Source organism: Colletes latitarsis, chromosome 4 (genome assembly GCF_051014445.1).
Source record: "Colletes latitarsis isolate SP2378_abdomen chromosome 4, iyColLati1, whole genome shotgun sequence".
In the NCBI taxonomy this organism is placed as follows: Eukaryota; Metazoa; Arthropoda; class Insecta; order Hymenoptera; family Colletidae; genus Colletes; species Colletes latitarsis.
This window is the reverse complement of record NC_135137.1, coordinates 1,309,914-1,317,992: the sequence shown is the minus strand read 5'-3', so window position 1 is coordinate 1,317,992 and position 8,079 is coordinate 1,309,914.

Here is an 8,079-nt window from a genome sequence, read left to right as displayed (position 1 = left end):
CACGATCCAATAATCGCTTTATTTTTTTGTCGAATTTTGAGAATTTTTCTTTTTTTCTCTCGAAAACGAGCTCGACGACCTGCACTTTTGACGACGCCATCGTGTTCCCCGGATTTTTTCCTGCAAGATAGCGTGTCGATTTTTTGTCCTACGACGATTTTTGACGCCGGAGCGATGATTCGGAGCAGAGCGGACTTAGAAACTTTCGCGCGTCGACCGCCGGACCGATCGCTCCAGGCCGTTTTTCGTCAATAACTCGAAAACGAGCACGGTAACGCTCGTTTTCGCCCGTACGATACTTGTATCGTTTACCGTTGGCTACCTGGTCGATGGTTTTTTTTTTTTTATCTCGAACTTTGAGAGCTTTTTTAATTTTTTCCACAAAAACGAGCACGTGAACGCCAATTTTCGTCTATACGATTCTTATGCAGTTTTACATTCTCTACACGGTCCAACAATCGTTTTATTTGTTCGTCGAATTTTGAGAATTTTTTTTTTTTTTTCTCGAAAACGAGCTCGACGACCTGCACTTTTGACGACGCCATCGTGTTCCCCGGATTTTTTCCTGCAAAGTAGCGTGTCGATTTTTTGTCCTACGACGATTTTTGACGCCGGAGCGATGATTCGGAGCAGAGCGGACTTAGAAACTTTCGCGCGTCGACCGCCGGACCGATCGCTCCAGGCCGTTTTTCGTCAATAACTCGAAAACGAGCACGGTAACGCTCGTTTTCGCCCGTACGATACTTGTATCGTTTACCGTTGGCTACCTGGTCGATGGTTTTTTTTTTTTTATCTCGAACTTTGAGAGCTTTTTTAATTTTTTCCACAAAAACGAGCACGTGAACGCCAATTTTCGTCTATACGATTCTTATGCAGTTGTACATTCTCTACACGGTCCAACAATCGTTTTATTTGTTTGTCGAATTTTGAGAATTTTTTTTTTTTTTTCTCGAAAACGAGCTCGACGACCTGCACTTTTGACGACGCCATCGTGTTCCCCGGATTTTTTCATGCAAGATAGCGTGTCGAGTTTTTGTCCTACGACGATTTTTGACGCCGGAGCGATGATTCGGAGCAGAGCGGACTCAGAAACTTTCGCGCGTCGACCGCCGGACCGATCGCTCCAGGCCGTTTTTCGTCAATAACTCGAAAACGAGCACGGTAACGCTCGTTTTCGCCCATACGATACTTGTACCGTCTACCGTTGGCTACCTGGTCGATGGTTTTTTTTTTTTTTATCTCGAGCTTTGAGAGCTTTTTTAATTTTTTCCACAAAAACGAGCACGTGAACGCCAATTTTCGTCTACACGATTCTTATGCAGTTTCACATTCTCTACACGATCCAATAATCGTTTTATTTTTTTGTCGAATTTTGAGAATTTTTTTTTTTTTCTCTCGAAAACGAGCTCGACGACCTGCACTTTTGACGACGCCATCGTGTTCCCCGGATTTTTTCATGCAAGATAGCGTGTCGAGTTTTTGTCCTACGACGATTTTTGACGCCGGAGCGATGATTCGGAGCAGAGCGGACTTAGAAACTTTCGCGCGTCGACCGCCGGACCGATCGCTCCAGGCCGTTTCTCGTCAATAACTCGAAAACGAGCACGGTAATGCTCGTTTTCGCCCATACGATACTTGTACCGTCTACCGTTGGCTACCTGGTCGATGGTTTTTTTTTTTTTTATCTCGAGCTTTGAGAGCTTTTTTAATTTTTTCCACAAAAACGAGCACGTGAACGCCAATTTTCGTCTATACGATTCTTATGCAGTTTTACATTCTCTACACGGTCCAACAATCGTTTTATTTGTTTGTCGAATTTTGAGAATTTTTTTTTTTTTTTCTCGAAAACGAGCTCCACGACCTGCACTTTTGACGACGCCATCGTGTTCCCCGGATTTTTTCCTGCAAAGTAGCGTGTCGATTTTTTGTCCTACGACGATTTTTGACGCCGGAGCGATGATTCGGAGCAGAGCGGACTTAGAAACTTTCGCGCGTCGACCGCCGGACCGATCGCTCCAGGCCGTTTTTCGTCAATAACTCGAAAACGAGCACGGTAACGCTCGTTTTCGCCCGTACGATACTTGTACCGTTTACCGTTGGCTACCTGGTGGATGGTTTTTTCTTTTTTTATCTCGAACTTTGAGAGCTTTTTTAATTTTTTCCACAAAAACGAGCACGTGAACGCTAATTTTCGTCTATGCGATTCTTATGCAGTTTTACATTCTCTACACGATCCGATAATCGTTTTATTTTTTTGTCGAATTTTGAGAATTTTTTTTTTTTTCTCTCGAAAACGAGCTCGACGACCTGCACTTTTGACGACGCCATCGTGTTCCCCGGATTTTTTCATGCAAGATAGCGTGTCGAGTTTTTGTCCTACGACGATTTTTGACGCCGGAGCGATGATTCGGAGCAGAGCGGACTTAGAAACTTTCGCGCGTCGACCGCCGGACCGATCGCTCCAGGCCGTTTTTCGTCAATAACTCGAAAACGAGCACGGTAACGCTCGTTTTCGCCCATACGATACTTGTACCGTCTACCGTTGGCTACCTGGTCGATGGTTTTTTTTTTTTTTATCTCGAGCTTTGAGAGCTTTTTTAATTTTTTCCACAAAAACGAGCACGTGATCGCCAATTTTCGTCTACACGATTCTTATGCAGTTTCACATTCTCTACACGATCCAATAATCGCTTTATTTTTTTGTCGAATTTTGAGAATTTTTCTTTTTTTCTCTCGAAAACGAGCTCGACGACCTGCACTTTTGACGACGCCATCGTGTTCCCCGGATTTTTTCCTGCAAGATAGCGTGTCGATTTTTTGTCCTACGACGATTTTTGACGCCGGAGCGATGATTCGGAGCAGAGCGGACTTTTTTTTTTTTTTTTTTTTTTGTCGTGGGGAAAATCTTCGAAAGACTCCCTCCCACCTCCTTGGGGAGAGGTGGGAGGGGTGTGTGGGATTCCCCGCGCCCGTACAACGACAGGCGCGGGACCTACCCACTAAAAACCCCACGGTGACCCTTCGGCACGCTTTGGGAGGATACCGGGAATCGCTCGAAGCATTCTTCCGGTATCCTCCCCGTGCCCGCGCTTTCGCGCCCATCCCCCGGGGGGACCGGTCCCCCCAGTAGACACACTGCCTCATAGCGGCGGGACGGGGCCACTCCATCCCGCCGCTATCCGTCCCGGGGTCGCGTTTAGTGGCGGCTGCGAGCCCCAACTCGCAACCGCCCGCGACCCCGTTTCCACCCCTCGGCGGCCGGGCGTTCATGGCCGCACCAGACCGCCGAGGGTGCCTCCCCTTGCGTCGGACCGGTAGGGGGAGGCACTCCTACCCCCAACCGGTCCGACCCGGCGCCGCCTGGCGGGAGGAGGGTCCCCTCAGGACCCCCCTCCCAGCCTAGGTCATCCGCCACGCCGAGGCGGCCGCCCGCGACGCCTCGCGACCGGGCGACGACCTCGGGCCACCGCACGAGCGCGCGCTTCAGCACGCCGCTGAAGCTCGCGCTCCCTCCCCGCGGCCTCCTTCTGCAACATTACGTTCTCGCAGAAGGAGGCCACGGCCCTCCACTTCTCCTCGCTGCCGAGCATGGCGCGCACCACGCCCGGCAGCGAGACATCCCGCCCGACGACGCCGACCAGGACACGGCGCTCCCCCTCCCACGCGGGGCATACCTCCAGGGTATGATCCGCCGTGTCCTGCTCAGCGTCGCAGTGGCAGCAACGCGCCGTCGGCTCCTTCCCTATCCGGCACAGGTATCTTCCGAAGCTGCCATGCCCGGAAAATACCTGTGCCAGCCGGTAGGTGAGGCTGCCATGGCCTCTGTCCAGCCACTCCTTCAGGAGTGGCCGAACCGCCCCGACAGTCCGGTGCCCCGCGGTTGGCAGAGCCAGCCGCTCCTGCCACGCGAGCAACACGGACTGCCGGGCCTGGCGCTTCAAATCGCCCCAAGCAGGTTCCTGCCCGCCCGGGACCGCCCCCACCCCCGCGCGACGGTCGACGCGGTGCCGGTACATCACCGCGTGCGACCGCGCGAGCAGGTCCATGGGCGGCATCCCCGCTAGAACCGTCGCCGCCTCATGTGACATGGTCCGATACCCGCGGACGACCCTGAGCGCCATGCGCCTCTGCACCCGACGCAGCATAGTCATGCTGCGCCGGGAGGCAGCCAGGTCGTCCGCCCAGACGGGGGCCCCGTATAGGGCCACCGACTGGACCATTGCCACATAGAGGCGACGAACTCGGCCCGCCGGGCCCCCCAGGTTGGGCAGGATCCGGCCCAGAGCCGCAACCATCCTTTCCAACCGGGGGACCAGGCAGCGGAAATGCTTCTCGAAACGCCAGTGGCTATCGAGGATCAGCCCCAGATACCTGATCTGGGGCTTCACCTCGATGTCAGCCCCACCCACCCGAATCAGAGGGGGTGGCGGATCCTGCCGAGGTGAATGAAACGCAATCACCTCGGTCTTATGGACCGCCACCGTCATCCCCATCCCCCTGATCCGGTCGACGACGCGTTGCGAGCCCTCCTCCGCGCGACGCATGGCCCTCCCCCAGTGCGCCCCGACGGCCAGCACCAGTGTGTCATCCGCATAACACACCGTGCTGACGCCGTCGGGGAGGCCGGCCCGCAACACCGAGTCGTACGCGATGTTCCACAGGAGTGGCCCGAGGACCGACCCCTGCGGAACACCGCAGTACACCTCCCTCCGCATATCACCATCCCGGCCCGGATACTCGATCCACCTGCCGCGGAGATAATCCCCGACGACCGCCCTGAGACAAGGGGGGACTCGATGATATTCGAGTCCCCTCCTTATCCCTTCCCAGGGGAGGGTGTTAAAAGCATTGGCAATATCCAAGGATATTGCCAATGCCACCCCTCCCCGGGAGACGGCCGCCTCCGAGAGGGCCCTCACACGACCTATCGCGTCGATAGTCGATCGGCCCCCCCGGAAACCGAACTGGCAGTCGGCCAGACCGGGATCACCCCGCGACAGGTGCTCGACGAGGCGGGCAGCAATCACACGCTCGAAGAGCTTGCCCACCTCGTCGAGGAGACAAATGGGCCGGTATGCGGAGGGAGACTCCGCGGGCCGACCCTCCTTCCGGAGGAGGACCATCCTCGCCACCTTCCAACTGGGGGGGAATCGCCCGTCCCTCAGGCAGCGGTCGAACAACCGCCTGAGGTCGGCCCCAAGGACGCCCTGGGTCAAGACCCAAACCCGGCCGGGCACACCATCCGGACCCGGGGCCGTGTTACGAACCCCGAGCCGTCTGATGGCCGCTGCCAGCTCCTCCTGCGTGACCCCCAGCTCGGCCGTCCACTCCACTGGGACAGCCGCCGCCGCCGGAGGACGCGGTCCCCTCTCCCCAATTGGGAAGAGTGTATTGACCACGTCCTCCAGCAGCCGGGGGTCAAGACCCTCGGTGACGGGGGGCGCCCACGGGCGGAGCTTATTCAGCACCACCTTATATGGGCGCCCCCATGGATCGTCATCAAGGGTCTGGAGGAGCTCCTTCCATGCCTGGGTCTTGGCCCGTTTGATGGCGACCTGCAGAGCAACCCGCGCCACGCGGTATGCTCCATACAGGTCATCAGCTGCCCTCGCTCGCGCCACGCCGTCGCCTGTACGTTGACGACGGCGCGCGCGGGTGGAGCAGAGCGGACTTAGAAACTTTCGCGCGTCGACCGCCGGACCGATCGCTCCAGGCTGTTTTTCGTCAATAACTCGAAAACGAGCACGGTAACGCTCGTTTTCGCCCGTACGATACTTGTATCGTTTACCGTTGGCTACCTGGTTGATGGTTTTTTTTTTTTTATCTCGAACTTTGAGAGCTTTTTTAATTTTTTCCACAAAAACGAGCACGTGAACGCCAATTTTCGTCTATACGATTCTTATGCAGTTTTACATTCTCTACACGGTACAACAATCGTTTTATTTTTTTGTCGAATTTTGAGAATTTTTTTTTTTTTCTCTCGAAAACGAGCTCGACGACCTGCACTTTTGACGACGCCATCGTGTTCCCCGGATTTTTTCCTGCAAGATAGCGTGTCGAGTTTTTGTCCTACGACGATTTTTGACGCCGGAGCGATGATTCGGAGCAGAGCGGACTTAGAAACTTTCGCGCGTCGACCGCCGGACCGATCGCTCCAGGCCGTTTTTCGTCAATAACTCGAAAACGAGCACGGTAACGCTCGTTTTCGCCCATACGATACTTGTACCGTCTACCGTTGGCTACCTGGTCGATGGTTTTTTTTTTTTTTATCTCGAGCTTTGAGAGCTTTTTTAATTTTTTCCACAAAAACGAGCACGTGAACGCCAATTTTCGTCTACACGATTCTTATGCAGTTTCACATTCTCTACACGATCCAATAATCGTTTTATTTTTTTGTCGAATTTTGAGAATTTTTTTTTTTTTCTCTCGAAAACGAGCTCGACGACCTGCACTTTTGACGACGCCATCGTGTTCCCCGGATTTTTTCATGCAAGATAGCGTGTCGAGTTTTTGTCCTACGACGATTTTTGACGCCGGAGCGATGATTCGGAGCAGAGCGGACTTAGAAACTTTCGCGCGTCGACCGCCGGACCGATCGCTCCAGGCCGTTTCTCGTCAATAACTCGAAAACGAGCACGGTAATGCTCGTTTTCGCCCATACGATACTTGTACCGTCTACCGTTGGCTACCTGGTCGATGGTTTTTTTTTTTTTTATCTCGAGCTTTGAGAGCTTTTTTAATTTTTTCCACAAAAACGAGCACGTGAACGCCAATTTTCGTCTATACGATTCTTATGCAGTTTTACATTCTCTACACGGTCCAACAATCGTTTTATTTGTTTGTCGAATTTTGAGAATTTTTTTTTTTTTTTCTCGAAAACGAGCTCCACGACCTGCACTTTTGACGACGCCATCGTGTTCCCCGGATTTTTTCCTGCAAAGTAGCGTGTCGATTTTTTGTCCTACGACGATTTTTGACGCCGGAGCGATGATTCGGAGCAGAGCGGACTTAGAAACTTTCGCGCGTCGACCGCCGGACCGATCGCTCCAGGCCGTTTTTCGTCAATAACTCGAAAACGAGCACGGTAACGCTCGTTTTCGCCCGTACGATACTTGTACCGTTTACCGTTGGCTACCTGGTGGATGGTTTTTTCTTTTTTTATCTCGAACTTTGAGAGCTTTTTTAATTTTTTCCACAAAAACGAGCACGTGAACGCTAATTTTCGTCTATGCGATTCTTATGCAGTTTTACATTCTCTACACGATCCGATAATCGTTTTATTTTTTTGTCGAATTTTGAGAATTTTTTTTTTTTTCTCTCGAAAACGAGCTCGACGACCTGCACTTTTGACGACGCCATCGTGTTCCCCGGATTTTTTCATGCAAGATAGCGTGTCGAGTTTTTGTCCTACGACGATTTTTGACGCCGGAGCGATGATTCGGAGCAGAGCGGACTTAGAAACTTTCGCGCGTCGACCGCCGGACCGATCGCTCCAGGCCGTTTTTCGTCAATAACTCGAAAACGAGCACGGTAACGCTCGTTTTCGCCCATACGATACTTGTACCGTCTACCGTTGGCTACCTGGTCGATGGTTTTTTTTTTTTTTATCTCGAGCTTTGAGAGCTTTTTTAATTTTTTCCACAAAAACGAGCACGTGATCGCCAATTTTCGTCTACACGATTCTTATGCAGTTTCACATTCTCTACACGATCCAATAATCGCTTTATTTTTTTGTCGAATTTTGAGAATTTTTCTTTTTTTCTCTCGAAAACGAGCTCGACGACCTGCACTTTTGACGACGCCATCGTGTTCCCCGGATTTTTTCCTGCAAGATAGCGTGTCGATTTTTTGTCCTACGACGATTTTTGACGCCGGAGCGATGATTCGGAGCAGAGCGGACTTAGAAACTTTCGCGCGTCGACCGCCGGACCGATCGCTCCAGGCCGTTTTTCGTCAATAACTCGAAAACGAGCACGGTAACGCTCGTTTTCGCCCGTACGATACTTGTATCGTTTACCGTTGGCTACCTGGTCGATGGTTTTTTTTTTTTTATCTCGAACTTTGAGAGCTTTTTTAATT